The sequence below is a fragment of the Balaenoptera musculus genome, chromosome 2 (genome assembly GCF_009873245.2).
Source record: "Balaenoptera musculus isolate JJ_BM4_2016_0621 chromosome 2, mBalMus1.pri.v3, whole genome shotgun sequence".
Taxonomy (NCBI): Eukaryota; Metazoa; Chordata; class Mammalia; order Artiodactyla; family Balaenopteridae; genus Balaenoptera; species Balaenoptera musculus.
The window spans coordinates 51106814-51119660 of record NC_045786.1 but is presented as its reverse complement, the minus strand read 5'-3'; the positions used below and the strand labels follow the sequence as shown (position 1 = coordinate 51119660).

General features: G+C 39.7%; 1 long non-coding RNA gene across 1 annotated transcript; it reads left to right on the top strand.

Annotated features, from left to right (window-relative positions):
* On the top strand, positions 1–10895 carry LOC118889548. The gene is made up of 3 exons (XR_005018569.1): positions 1–1159; positions 1263–1441; positions 10349–10895. It is a non-coding gene; the product is annotated as an uncharacterized LOC118889548 (long non-coding RNA).
* Positions 10896–12847: the final 1952 nt, after the last annotated feature.

Sequence of the window (12847 nt, the reverse complement as noted above, 5' to 3'; positions counted from 1 at the left end):
CTCATGCAGTGAGCAAAGGCTTCTGGTTCAGAGAATGTTAAGCAGTTGCTAAGTAAATCTGTCCTGTATCCCAGAGAAGCAGGACCCAGCTCTCTCCTGGGCTGTTGTCTCAGCTGCCTCCCCACACAAAAGCTATTGCTTTAAAGAGGAGGCCCTTTGCCAAGATGCCAAACTCTCCTTTGTCCCTGCAAATAAAACTTTCCACTAGGTGGCCTTCAAGTTCCTGTTAAGGAGAAGAGGGGAAAAAAAGACAAAATCCAAATCTTAATAGAGAGAGAGAGAGAGAGAAAGCAACAGAGAGAGAGGGAAACCAGAGAGCCTCAACCGGGGCTGCTCTGGGAAGACACCAGTCCCTGAGCAGCTGATTTGGGCACCCAGCAATTAGTCTGGGATTTGGGACAAAAAGAGCTTGGCCAGCGATTCTTCTGGGCTGGGCATCACCTAGCATGTCCTATTCCCACTGGTCTCTGTGGGTGGTGGAAAGGTGCCCTGGACTTACTGTATGGCCTTACTGTATGGCTAACTGACAGGGCCTGGGCCTGTGCTTGGTCTTTCATGGGTGCCCTTTCTCTTCATGAAAATGACATCAGTGCACAAACTTAGTGATAGGACACACTGGGCCACATCGCTGGGCTTCTTCTGCACCAGCTCCATTGGGTTGAAACAGACTTGAACACATCCATCTTCTCCCCATAGAGGCTGCTGGCTTGGGGCTCAAGTCCCTCCCTATCCCAGGCTTTCTGATGCTGCACTTCTGAGGAAGGGGAACGCCTTTGTAACGTTTACATTGGGGCCCTAGAATATGAACTTGATCTTGGAAGACAGAACTCAATGCTTCTCCCCCGCAGTTTGCCAGTACCATTGAAGGGTCCAGATGCTGCCTGGCTTTGTATCCAACACACTCACGAGTGGGAGCCTTTAACCCTCCCAGCCAAGACATCCTCTGCCTCTACAGAGGAATCTGTCCTCTTGAGCATCCGAAGACAGCCATGCTGGGGTCAGGTCAGAGATCAGAGGACAACAAGTCAGATGGCAAGTTGGCCAGTGTGACCCAAGAGACTGTGCAAGTGGCCAACAAGTAAAGGCTTGGGAAGGCCAGGCCCACCAGTAAAAGTGTTGTTTCGAATTTGTTACTGAGGTTAAAGTACTGAAGTGGCAGGTAACTTATTTTTTTTTAATAGAGTTGATTCAAAATTATTTATATAATTTCATCTATGACATTTCATATAATTTCATCCAAATGATGAATTCCATTTCATCAGTCTGCAGAAAGGAGACAGGTGCTAACAAGGAGCTGGCTGAAATGCACAGGGCATGGTTTCCAGAGTCGGGCAGACCTGTGCTCTAGTCATAGCCCCACTTATGAGAAGTGCAGCCTAGGGAAGCTTCTTCATCCCTCTGAGCCTCAACTTCCTTCTTTGTAAAAACGTCTTCCTCTGAGGTATGTTGTAAGGTTTAAATGAGATCTATTTTGAAGCACCCAACACAGAAATGTTACTCAGCAAATACCAGCTTCACTTCCAAAATACAGGCCAAAGTCACCCAACTTGTAAATGGCAGGGCTTAGAGTTCAATCTGTACTTTTGGCTGATCTCCAAGAACCAGTGCCTTTTGCATTGATGTAATTAAAACAATGAGGCCCACTTTGTGTCAGTCCAGGGGGTTAAAATGTACAGCGAGACAGACCCTTCCCTGCTCCTGCTGAATCTAGGGGACGAGGGACAAGGAAACAGGTGTTTCAGTCAGAGCCCAGTCAGGAAAACATAAATCACATGAGGTATTTCAGACAGAGGGGATTTAATGCAGGGAATTGGCTATACAGGTGTTGAAGGGCTGAGAAAAGCCAAAAGGGAGCACTGTTAACCAGGGATAATAACTGCAGGAAGCAGAGGTGAAGGCTTTTCCAGAATGCAGGTGCCTAGAGGAGGGGCCCCATGGATCTAATGCATGGATTCCTGGGGGGCTGGCTCTGCACAGCTGGCCCCCAAACTCTGGGTCAGTTGCAGGGCCTGGCAGCTGCTGCTTATACCACTGAGGAGATGAAGACCCTGCGACTGGTGCTGGGACCATACCCTGTTTGTCAACAGGGCACCACCAGGTTGTTGCTGGCATCTCTGAGGGGCTCAGGTGTACCTGATGCTAAGTGCTAGGGCCCTGGCTGTGAGCTTCTGCCAATAGAAGCTGGAAAATAGGAAGGAATCCCCTTCTCACTTCCTTCTGTGTTCCAGTGCCTTTCTAACTGTTCCTATTGGCATACCTAACAAGAACTGGCAACTGGCAAGGGGATCTGGGACAGAGAGTTTGTAGAGAACAAGCCCCAGACCATGGAGCAAAGTGTAGAAGGAGGAACTGAACCTGAGACATAAGAGATAAATAAGCAGCACAGTCTATCCCTTTGGCAACTCAGCACCCACACATACCCTTATACACATATTTAAAATTCCATACAACAATAACATCATGCTTCTGCCTAACAAGATGCAACTGGAAAAGAAGAGATAAAAATTAGTATAGAGATTGGTTCAAGATGGCGGAGTAGAAGGATGTGCACTCACTCCCTCTTGCAAGAGCACCAGAATCACAGCTAACTCTGAACAATCATCAGTAGGAAGACACTGGAACTCACCAAAACAGATACCCCACATCCAAAGACAAAGGAGAAGCCACATGAGATGGCAGGAGGGGCAAAATCACAATAAAATCAAATCCCATAACTGCTGGGTGGGTGATTCATGGGCTGGAAAACAATTATACCACAGAAGTCCACCCACTGGAGTGAAGGTTCTGAGCCCCACGTCAGGCTTCCCAACCTGGGAGTCTGGCAATGGGAGGAGGAATTCCCAGAGAATCCGACTTTGAAGGCTAGCGGGATTTGATTGCAAGACTTTGACAAGACTAGGGGAAACAGAGACTCCAGTCTTCGAGGGCACACACAAAGTAGTGTGTGCATCAGGACCAAGGGGGAAGGAGCAGTGACCTCATAGGAGACTGAAGCAGACCTACCTGCTAGTGTTGGAGGGTCTCCTGCAGAGGCGGGGGGTGGCTGTGGCTCACTGTGGGGACAGGGACACTGGCAACAGAAGTTCTGGGAAGTACTCCTTGGCGTGAGCCCTCCCGGAATCCGCCATTAGCCCCACCAAAGAGCCTGTAGGCTCCAGTGCTGGGTTGCCTCAAGCCAAACAACCAAGAGAAAGGGAACTCAGCCCCAACCGTCAGCAGACAGGATTAAAGTTTTACTGAGCTCTTCCCACCTGAGCAACACCCAGCTCTACCCACCACCAGTCCCTCCCATCAGGAAGCTTGCACAAGCCTCTTAGATAGCCTTATCCACCAGAGGGCAGACAGCAGAAGCAAGAAGAACTACAATCCTGCAGCCTGTGGAATGAAAACCACATTCACAGAAAGATAGACAAAATGAAAAGGCAGAAGACTATGTACCAGATGAAGGAACAAGATAAAACCCCAGAAAAATAACTAAATGAAGTGGAGATAGGCAACCTTCCAGAAAAAGAATTCAGAATAATGATAGTGAAGATGATCCAGGACCTTGGAAAAAGAATGGAGGCAAAGATCGAGAAGATGCAAGAAATGTTTTACAAAGACCTAAAAGAAATAAAGAACAAACAAACAGAGATGAGCAATACAATAAGTGAACTGAAAAATATACCAGAAGAAATCAATAGCCAAATAACTGAGGCAGAAGAACGGATAAGTGACCGGGAAGATAGAGTGGTGGAAATCACTGCCATGGAACAGAATAAAGAAAAAAGAATGAAAAGAAATGAAGACAGCCTAAGAGACCTCTGGGACAACATTAAACCCACCAACATTTGCATTACATGGCTCCCAGAAGGAGAAAAGAGAGAGAAAGGACCAAAGAAAATATTTGAAGAGATTATAGTTGAAAACTTCCCTAACATGGGAAAGAAAAAAGCCTGGACTACTTGGGTAGTCCAGGAAGTGCAGACAGTCCCAGGCAGAACAAACCCAATGAGAAACATGCCAAGACACATAGTAATCAAACTGACAAAAATTAAAGACAAAGAAAAATTATTGAAAGCAGCAAGGGAAAAATGACAAATAACATACAAGGGAATCCCCATAAGGTTAACAGCTGATTTCTCAGCAGAAACTCTACAAGCCAGAAGGGAGTGGCATGATATATTTAAAGTGATGAAAGGGAAGAACCTATAAGCAAGATTATGTCACCCAGCAAGGATCTCATGCAGATTCGATGGAGAAATCAAAAGCTTTACAGACAAGCAAAAGCTAAGAGAATTCAGCACCACCAAACCAGCTCTACAACAAATGCTAAAGGAACTTCTCTAAGCGAGAAACACAAGAGAAGAAAAGGACCTTCAAAAACAAACCCAAGACAGATACCAAAAACAAGAGGAACAACGAACCTGCAGCCTGCGAAAAGGAGACCCCAAACACAGTAAGATAAGCAAAATGAGAAGACAGAAAAACACACAGCAGATGAAGGAACAAGGTAAAAACACACCAGACCTAACAAATGAAGAGGAAATAGGCAGTCTACCTGAAAAAGAATTCGGAATAATGATAGTAAAGATGATCCAAAATCTTGGAAATAGAATAGTCAAAATGCAAGAAACATTTAACAAGGACCTAGAAGAACTAAAGAGGAACCAAGCAACAATGAAAAACACAATAAATGAAATTAAAAAGACTCTAGAAGGGATCAATAGCAGAATGAGGCAGAAGAATAGATAAGTGACCTGGAAGATAAAATAGTGGAAATAACTACTGCAGAGCAGAGTAAAGAAAAAAGAATGAAAAGAACAGAGGACAGTCTCAGAGACCTCTGGGACAACATTAAATGCACCAACATTCGAATTATAGGGGTCCCAGAAGAAGAAGAGAAAAAGAAAGGAACTGAGAAAATATTTGAAGAGATTATAGTTGAAAACTTTCCTAATATGGGAAAGGAAATAGTTAATCAAGTCCTGGAAGCACAGAGAGTCCCATACAGGATAAATCCAAGGAGAAACACGCCAAGACACATATTAATCAAACTATCAAAAATTAAATATAAAGAAAACATATTAAAAGCAGCAAGGGAAAAAAAACAAATAACACACAAGGGAATCCCCATAAGGTTAACAGCTGATCTTTCACCAGAAACTCTGCAAGCCAGAACGGAGTGGCAGGACATATTTAAAATGATGAAGGAGAAAAACCTACAACCAAGATTACTCTACCCAGCAAGCATCTCATTCAGATTTGATGGAGAAATTAAAACCTTTACAGACAAGCAAAAGCTGAGAGAGTTCAGCACCACCAAACCAGCTTTACAACAAATGCTAAAGGAACTTCTCTAGGCAAAAAACACAAGAGAAGGAAAACACCTACAATAACAAACCCAAAACATTTAAGAAAATGGGAATAGGAACATACATATCAATAATTACCTTAAATGTAAATGGATTAAATGCTCCCACCAAAAGACACAGACTGGCTGAACAGATACAAAAACAAGACCCGTATATATGCTGTCTACAAGAGACCCACTTCAGACCTAGGGACACATACAGACTGAAAGTGAGGGGATGGAAAAAGATATTCCATGCAAATGGAAATCAAAAGAAAGCTGGAGTAGCAACTCTCATATCAGACAAAATAGACTTTAAAATAAAGACTATTACAAGAGACAAAGAAGGACACTCTATAATGATCAAGGGATCAATCCAAGAAGAAGATATACCAATTATAAATATATATGCACCCAACATAGGAGCACCTCAATATATAAGGCAAATGATAACAGCTCTAAAAGAGGAAAATGACAGTAACACAATAATAGTGGGGGACTTTAACACTTCACACCAATGGACAGATCATCCGGACAGAAAATTAATAAGGAAAGACAAGCTTTAAATGACACAATAGACCAGATAGATTTAATTGATATTTATAAGACATTCCATCCAAAAACAGCAGATTACACTTTCTTCTCAAGTGCACGCAGAACATTCTCCAGGATAGATCACATCTTGGGTCACAAATCAAGCCTTGGTAAATTTAAGAAAATTGAATCATATCAAGCATCTTTTCCAACCACAACGCCATGAAATTAGAAATCAATTACAGGGAAAAAACCATAAAAACACAAACACATGGAGGCTACACAATACATTACTAAGTAACCAAGAGATCACTGAAGAAATCAAAGAGGAAATAAAAAAATACCTAGAGATAAATGACAATGAAAATACAATGATTCAAAACCTATGGGATGCAACAAAAGCAGTTCTAAGAGGAAAGTTTATAGCAATACAATCTTACCTCAAGAAACAAGAAAAATCTCAAAAAAGCAATCTAACTTTACAGCTAAAGGAACTAGAGAAAGAAGAACAAACAAAACCCAGTTAGTAGAAGGAAAGAAATCATAAAGATCAGAGGAGAAATAAATGAAATAGAAACAAAGAAAAGAATAGCAAAGATCAATAAAACTAAAAGCTGGCTCTTTGAGAAGATAAACAAAATTGATAAACCTTACCCAGACTAAACAAGTAAAATGGACAACCAGGAAGAAATGGACAAATTCTTAGAAAGGTATAGCCTTCCAGGACTGAACCAGGAAGAAATAGAAAATATGAACAGACCAATCACAAGTAATGAAATTGAGACTGTGATGAAAAATCTTGCAACAAACAAAAGCCTAGGACCAGATGGCTTCACAGGTGAATTCTATCAAACATTTAGAGAAGAGCTAATACCCATCCTTCTCAAACTCTTCCAAAAAACTGCAGAGGAAGGAACACCCCCAAACTCATTCTATGAGGCCACCATCGCCCTGATACCAAAACCAGACAAAGATACTACAAAAAAAAGTACAGACCAATATCACTGATGAATATAGATGCAAAAATCCTCAACAAAATACTAACAAACAGAATCCAACTACGCATTAAAAGGATCATACACCATGATCAAGTGGGATTTTTCCCAGGGATGCAAGGATTCTTCAATATTTGCAAATCAATCAATGTGATACACCACATTAACAAATTGAAGAATAAAAACCATATGATCATCTCAGTAGATGCAGAAAAAGCTTTTGACAAAATTCAACACCGATTTATGACTAAAAACTCTCCAGAAAGTGGCAGAGAGGGAAACTACCTCAACATAATAATGGCCGTATATGACAAACACACAGCAAACATCATTCTCAATGGTGAAAACCTAAAAGCATTTCCTCTGCGGTCAGGAACAAGACAAGGATGTCCACTCTCACCTCTATTATTCAACATAGTTTTGGATATCCTAGCTATGGCAATCAGAGAGGAAAAAGAAAGAAAAAGAGTCCAAATTGGAAAAGAAGAAGTAAAACTGTCACTGTTTGCAGATGACATGATACTATACATAGAAAATCCTAAAGATGCCACCAGAAAACTACTAGAGCTAAGCAATGAATTTGATAAAGTTGCAGGGTGCAAAAGTAATGCACAGAAATCTCTTGCATTCCTGTACACTAACAACGAAAGTTCAGGAAGAGAAATTAAGGAAACAATCCCATTTACCATTGCAACAAAAGGAATAAAATACCTAGGAATAAACCTACCTAAGGAGGTAAAAGACCTGTACTCAGAAAACTATAAGACACTGATGAAAGAAATCAAAGATGTCCCAAACAGGTGGAGAGATTTATCATGTTCTTGGATTGGAAGAATCAATATTTTGAAAATGTCTATACTACCCAAAGCTATCTACAGGTTCATTGCAATCCCTATCAAATTACCAATGGCATTTTTTTTACAGGACTAGAACAAAAAATCTTAAAATTTGTATGGAGTCACAAAAGAACCCAAATAGCCAAAGGAATCTTGAGGGGAGAAAAACAGAGCTGGAGGAATAAGACTCCCTGACTTCACACTATACTACAAAGCTACAATAATCAAGACAATATGGTACTGGCACAAAACAAGAAATATAGATCAATGGAACAGGATAGAAGGCTCAGAGATAAACCCACACACCTATGGTTAACTACCCTATGACAAAGGAGGCAAGGATATACAATGGAGATAAGACAGTCTCTTCAATAAGTGGTGCTGGGAAAAACTGGATGGCTACATGTAAAAGAATGAAATTAGAACACTTGCTAACACCATACACAAAAATAAACTCAAAATGAATTAGAGACCTAAATGTAAGACCAGGCACTATAAAACTCTTAGAGGAAAACATAGGAAGAACACTCTTTGACATAAATCCCAGCAAGATCTTTTTTGACCCACCTCCTAGAATAATGGAAATAAAAACAAAAATAAACAAATGGCACCTAATTAAACTTAAAAACTTTTGCACAACAAAGGAAACAATAAAGAAGATGAAAAGACAACCCTCTGAATGGGAGAAAATATTTGCAAAAGAATCAATGGGCAAAGGATTATCTCCAAAATATATAAACAGCTCATGCAGCTCAATATCAAAAAAACAAACAACCCAATCAAAAAATAGACAAAAGACCTAAATAGACATTTCTCCAAGGAAGACATACAGATGGCCAAGAGGCACATGAAAATATGCTCAACATCACTAATTATTAGAGAAATGCAAATCAAAACTACAACGAGGTATCACCTCACACCAGTTAGAATGGGCATCATCAGAAAATCTACAAACAACAAATGCTGGAGAGGGTGTGGAGAAAAGGGAGCCCTCTTGCACTGTTGGTGGGAATGTAAATTGATACAGCCACTCTGGAGAACAGTATGGAGTTTCCTTAAAAAACTGAAAATAGAATTACCATATGATCCAGCAATCTTACTACTGAGCATATACCCAGAGAAAACCATAATTCAAAAAGACTCATGCACCCTAATGTTCATTGCAGCAGTATTTACAATAGCCAGGTCATGGAAGCAACCTAAATGCCCATCGACAGATGAATGGATAAGGAAGATGTGGTACATATATACAACAGAATATTACTCAGCCATAAAAAGGAATGAAATTGTGTCATTTGTAGAGACGTGGATGGGCCTAGAGACTGTCATACAAAGTGAAGTAAGTCAGAAAGAGAAAAACAAATATTGTATATTAACGCATATATGCGGAATCTAGAAAAATGGTACAGATGAACCGTTTTGCAGGGCAGAAATTGAGACACAGATGTAGAGAACAAACGTATGGACACCAAGGGAGAAAAGTGGGGGGCGGGGTGGTGGTGGTGGGATGAATTGGGAGATTGGGTTTGACATATATACACTAATATGTACAAAATAGATAACTAGTAAGAACCTGCCATATAAAAAATTAAAGTAAGAAAAAAGAAGACAGTATAAAGTACACCTTATGTGGGGGAAAATTTTGAAACAAATGATTCATCAGTATAGATAATTTCTACAAATAAATAAGGAAAAGATAACAAAAATTGGGTAAAAGACTTAATATAGGCACTTCAAGCCCCCTATTCTTGTTAGTTTCATTTAATGCATCACACACATACTTAGAAAAGAACCTATAAAAGGCTTTGATTTAACTTCTAATACATGAGAAAACTGAAGCCCACAGAACTCTCGGGATTGATATTTAGCTAGAATTCTCACAGAACTCAGGAAAGTGCTGTACTACAAGATTATAGTCTTGGGAATTTCCTCGCATCCAGTGGTTAGGACTCCGCTCTTCCACTGCCTGGGGTCCGGATTCAATCCCTGGTGGGGGAAATAAGATCCTGCAAGCTACAGGGTGCGGCCAGAAAATAAATTAAAATTTTATTATAAAGGAAACAGTTCAAAGCAACCAAATGAAGAGACACGAAAGACAAGGTCTGGGAGAGTCTCAGAGTTTCTGTGCCTATTCCCTGTGGAATCAGGGTACTTCTCCCTCAGAGCACATCAGTGTGTTCACCAACCAGAACGCTCCACTGAACTTCGGCATCCAGAGTGTTTACTGAAGACTAATTAAATAGGCATGATGGACTGACTCATTGGCATGGAATTGAAGTCAGTCCCCAGTCATTGTCCCCTTCCCAGAAGCTGGGCTGGCTCAGAGCCCCAACCTTCAAATCACAGGTTGGTCTTCCTGGTGACCAGCCCTCATCCTGAGTCATCTCATCTCTTAGCAGAAACTCAGGTATGATCTAAGGGCTCATGAATAACAAAGACACTCTTGTTACCTGGAAAATTCCAAGGATTTAGAGTCTCCCTACCAGGAACCAGAGCCAAAAGCCAGTCATCTTTTTTATTATACAACAGTAGCAGACGGAATTCATTAGAAAGTCTCTGATCAGAGCCTGCAAGCTACACCTGATATTTCGAGGAGAGCAGTCACTTCTCACGCTGACCAACGTTAAAACATCTTTTGCTTCCTTCCACAGACTGAGCAAGTGGAATAGCAGATCCAGGAACCTCTTACATACATGAGAGAAGACTGCTGCCTTTTCAGCGGCAGAGAAATTTCTAGGACTGGCTGTCCCCTACTGAGATCAGTGTAGTGTATGTACCATGGCCTGCATCTCCTGCTCATTTGCCAGTCTCCTCCCACTGAACGGGTGGGTTATCAGCACACATTTGGACCCTCCTGAGTGACCTGCTTCTCGAGTACAGCGCTCTTGATCCTATTTACATGCACAGCCCTGTGGAGAAGGAGCCCAGAGGGGATGTGTGCTTTCTATTAAAAGTGCTCTGGTCCTCATCTTTTCTTACCAGATTCCAAACTTTGTTTTCAAAGGGAGGGTTTAAAAATGGGATTCTGTAAGCAAAATTGGGCAGTTTTATCTTGCAGTAGGTTGTCTGTACATGTTCTAATGTTTTGTAGAACACTTGTACCTGTTTAAATGTATTGATGTGGATAATATTAAATATCTTAACTATTTAAATAATTCATTGTATTGTTTCTGAGAAGTTGAGGAATTACTACATACATTTACAACTTGATGACTTTTGTATTTTTCAGAATAAAAGCTTTAAAGCAAAAAAAAAAAAAAAGAAAGAAATCAGCTTGTGTTGTAGGTATTATTCTTGTCTATATATTAGTATTCACTACACATAAAATGTATTTTTCTGAAGAATGAAAAAAAATTAGTATAAACACACACACACAAAGAGCAAGCAAGGAAGACATATACACAGTGCTATAATCCTCATTGCAGTGTCTGGTCATGGGTCCATTTTTCATAATTTATTGTTTCCTTAAAAAGTTGGGATATTTATCTTTTTCTATTCTCTGGAAGGGTCTGTGGAAGACTGGCATTGGACCTTTTTTGGATGTTGGTTGGAATTCTTTGGTGAATCCACCTAGGCTTGGCTTATGCTTTTAGGAAAGTTTTAAATAATGGATTCAATTTTCTTTAATAATTATAAAACTCCCCCAATTTTTACATATTAATGTATCTAATATTATTGTATATTTTACTAGTAATTTGTCATTTCATCTAAATTTTCAAATTTATTGGCATAGAGAAGTTCATAGTATCTTCCTAGGACTCTTTTTAAATCTGTAGGGCTTCAGTGATATCTCTTTTTCATACACAGTATTAGTTATTTGTTTTTTTTTATTTTTTCTTCATCAATCTTCCAAGGGTTTAACAATGTTGCTAGTCATTTCAAAGAATCTACTTTGGCTTTGTTGCTCATCTATATTATATGTTTGTTTCTATATCATTATCTACTACTATTTTTATAATTTCCTCTTGTAGTTGTTTGGGTTTTAATCTTTTATTATTTTCTTAACTTTTTGATATGGGTATTTATAGATTTTTCAGCCATTCTTCCCTTCCATTATAAAGGCTACAAATTCTCCCTTAAGCATGGCTTAGTTATATCAGAGAAATTTTTAATACATAGTATGTTCATTGTCACTTAACTTAAAAAATTGTCACTTAAATTAAAAAATTTCCATTATAATTTCAATTTGATCCATAGGTTATACGGAAGTGTGTCTTTTAATTTTTAAACATATGTAATTTTTCTAGCAATATTTTTATTGTCAATTTCTAGCTGCATTGCACTGTGATCAGAGATTGGGCTCTGGATGAAATAATCCTAAACTATTTAAAAACTAAATTATTAATTAAAAGCCATCCCACAGGGCTTCCCTGGTGGCGCAGCGGTTGAGAATCTGCCTGCTAATGCAGGGGACACGGGTTCGCGCCCTGGTTCTGGGAAGATCCCACATGCCGCGGAGCAACTAGGCCCGTGAGCCACAATTACTGAGCCTGCGCGTCTGGAGCCTGTGCTCCGCAACAGGAGAGGCCACGATAGTGAAAGGCCCACGCACCACGATGAAGAGTGGCCCCCACTTGCCGCAACTAGAGAAAGCCCTCGCACAGAAACGAAGACCCAACATAGCCAAAAATAAATAAATTAATTAATTAATTAATTAAAAAAAAAAAGAAGCCATCCCACAAAAAACACTGCAGATCCAACGGTTTCATTGGTCAATTCTACTAAATATTTAGGAAATAAATAATGGCAGTCAATGTATACTCTTCCAGAGAATAGAAAAAGAGGAACCACTTCCCAACTTACTTTATGAGACCATAATAATCTTGATTATCTCACAAAAGCATCATGAGAAAGGAAAATTACAGGTCAGTCTCATTCATGAACATGGAAACACCTAAACAAATTATGAGCAAATAGAATCCAAAAATGTAAAAATACATCATACCAAGTTAAGTTTATTCTAGAAAAGCAAGGCTGCTTTACTGTTAAAAAAAATTAGTGTTCAACAAATGGTGATGGAACAATTGGATATCCACATGCAAAAAACAAACAAAAAAATAACTTGGATCCATATCTAACACCATGCACAAAAATTAACTCAAAATCATCATGCATCTAAATGTAAAATCTAAAAATATAAAATTTCTAGA